The following is a 3176-nucleotide window of genomic DNA, read 5'->3' as shown; positions in this document are numbered from 1 at the left end:
CTAAATCTCCAGATGTGGAATTATGATCAGCTAACTCCAGCAGGGGCGGTGTGTGGTGGAGGGAGGGAACAGGGATGGAGTTTCGGGGCTGGGGGTCCAGAGTAAGCTCACATGAAAAGCCAGGGGGTTTTGCTTGGCATTCCGTGGAAAGCATGAAGACACAGATCTACCCTTGATAGATGAGCAGTGCCTTGCTTTCTGCGAACTAATCTTAGAACAGTTCTGGAAGCCAAAAAACAAAAAACCAACTAACCAAACAAACAAAAAGCCTTCTTTGAAAGGACTTTTTAAAAGCAAATCTTTCCAGTTTCTTAGGGAAGACCCCTTCCCAAGACAGTTTATCAGAGATTGTTCTGTCTGTATTGTGAAAGATGATAAAATCCTATTCCCTTGGGCTTCAAAAGCCAAGAGGCTTTGCCTTTGCTTCTTGTTTCATGTCTTTGGGAACCGAACTTTCATGGACCTTATTTTTCCCATCTGTAAAGTGGGGATATAGAGCTTTGTTCCCACCTCAAAACATATTACTCACATGGTATAAACTGGCATAAAGATCTAGACATGTTGACAAAAGAATATGTTTCATAAGGAGCAGAAAGTTGTTGCAGAACAACAACTAAGGACATCCGGGTGATTGTTTCTTTCTAGTCTAAAACTCAACTCGGGTGCAAGCAAGCTTAATGCTGAATCATTTTTCTATTGAGCTAGAAAATAAACTATTTAAATAAAAACCCCAGCGTTTCCCTGTGGTGTGTCCGTCGTCCCTATTATGATGTCAAACTTCCACATTGTAATAAAATTTCAAATTTTGATAACAGTAAACACATTTAAATATTTATTTATTATAAATATTTTAAATATTATTATTTTAACAGCTTTATTGAGATATACGTTTCCTCATATTATTTTGCACCTTAAAACTGCACTGTCAAATACAGTAGTCACTAGCCTCATATTGTTACTAAAATTTACACTTAACTGGGGTGCCTGGGTGGCTCAGTCAGTTAAGCGTCTGCCTTCGGCTCGGGTCACGATCTCCGGGTCCTGGGATTGAGCCCCGCGTTGGGCTCCCTGCTCAGTAAGGAGTCTGCTTCTCTCTCTCTCTCTCTGCCCCTCCCCACTGCTCGTTCTCTCTGTCTCTCAAATAAATAAAATCTTTAAAAAAAAATTTAAAAATTTACACTGAACTTAGTACAATTTAGTACAATTAAAAGTCCAGGTCCTCAGTCACACCAATCTTATTTCAAGTGCATCATAGCCGTATATGGCCAGTGGCTATGGATCAGACAGTAGAGATATAGCCTTCTTCCATCACTGCAGAACGTTCTATTGAGCAACAGTATTCTAAAATAATATATACTCATTACAAAAGTTTGGAAAGTACATAAAATCAAGAAAAAGGTAAATATGTTTCTTATTCTTCTATCCCCCAGTGAAAACCACTATTAATATTTTGGCAGATTCTTTATAATGTTGGGGTTTTTTCTGCACATCTGTTTTGTTTACATGGTTTTGATCTATTGAATATGCAACGTTATAGTTCTTAACTTTAAGATAGAAGCATTCTTCCACGTTATTTTCTGTTTCTCAGAAACACTCTCAATGGCTGCGGACAACTTCATCAAGAAGAGTTACCATTACCGTAAAAGAGTTACCATTACCGTAAAAAAGAGCACAGGTTTACATTGTTTCAAATAAAATAGAGGTAAAATTTAAAGCTTACTAGCATTTGCTAGCTTTAAAAGGGGCCAGAGAAATTGCTTCATTTTACGGTAGTTCCCGATCACTCGTACTTCACTAGAAACATGCACCAAATGCAGGAACCGCTGACTGATGTCCAGGAATAACCCACCTGCAGCAGTGGTGGCTTCCTCTCTCTTCCCGTGCCACGAGAAATGGTAGAGGCCACTCGAGTGTCATCACGCACGAGAACACCCATCTCCCCCTACGTTAGAGCTGTGCTCAGCAGATGCTAAGTAAGGGCAACATGCTGCAGAATGAGGATAATCACCCTAAAATTACACATTTCATTTGCCAAAAGCTAGAGGAAAGGATTATGTTCTCGAAGAGCATTCTCTCTGCAATATACCCAGGAACATGGCAGGGCTGATGTGGGTAGCTGATGAGGTGATTTACCTGAAAGGGCCCCACGCAGCGCCTGGCACACTCTCTCCAGCAAGCTTCCAGAACCTTCACTCTGCTGCTTCTCCTTCTACATGGGCTGCTCTCCTCCATCCCCTTTGCTGGATCTTCTCCACCTTCTGAACTCTGAGCATCCGGAGCCCCAGATTCTGTCTTTGGACCTCACTCTGTTCACGTTCTCTCCCCAGGCGAGCTCAGTTAGCTTCCTGGCTTTAACAACCGCGGGGACCCCCCAAACTTCTCTCTGCCTCTTCACCTTTCTCTGATCTCTGGTCTCATAGACCCACCCGATCATCTCCTATGGGCATCTCAAAATTCAAATGTAATTCTCTCCATCAAACAAATAAACCTGGGTTGCGGGGGGGACAGATGACAAATTTTCAAAAACCAGGGGTCCTCCTTGCCCTCGGCCTCCTCTAACATCCAGTTCATCATTAAATCCCATAAATTCTGCCTTCCCCACCTGCATCTCCCGGGCCCAGGTACCTTCCTCCTAACTGGTCTCTCTGCTCCCAGGCACAGGCCTCAGGCCCTCGCCTCCACATTACCTCTGCACCAGGGTGGTTCCATCTGTCCCACCCTCCCCGAGGTGTTTGAAAATTCGTGGAAGAATTTAGGGTTGTCGCAGTAATGCCTGTCGCCTTTAATTCCTGGGGGATGAGTATCCTAAATGCTTAGGATGGTCCTTCACAGCTAAGTATTATCCCCACCCCAAATGCCAATAGCCCCCCAACTGGGAAGCCCTGACCCTGTGTGTGATCCTTTTAAAATGAAGTCAAGTGTGGTTTTGCTACGTTCAAAATCTCCTGTGGCTCCCCACCCCGCTCAGAATAAAATCCCAATTTCTTACTATGACCTCAGAGGCCCCCTATTCCTCCCTCACCTTCCAGCCCCCCGCTCCTCAGGTGCTCCCTGCCCCCTTCACTCCGTTCCACCCCACACGGCCTCGTGCTCACCCTGATCTGGGCCTTCAAGCTGGCTGCTCTATCTGCCTGGGGAGTCCCCCCGCCCCCCACCTCCTCCCTTCTGCACTCAGG

Source organism: Mirounga angustirostris, unplaced genomic scaffold, assembly GCF_029215605.1.
Source record: "Mirounga angustirostris isolate CCGP_5_RB_7025 unplaced genomic scaffold, mMirAng1.0.hap1 SCAF_15, whole genome shotgun sequence".
NCBI classification, from domain to species: Eukaryota; Metazoa; Chordata; class Mammalia; order Carnivora; family Phocidae; genus Mirounga; species Mirounga angustirostris.
This window is presented reverse-complemented; position numbering follows the sequence as displayed.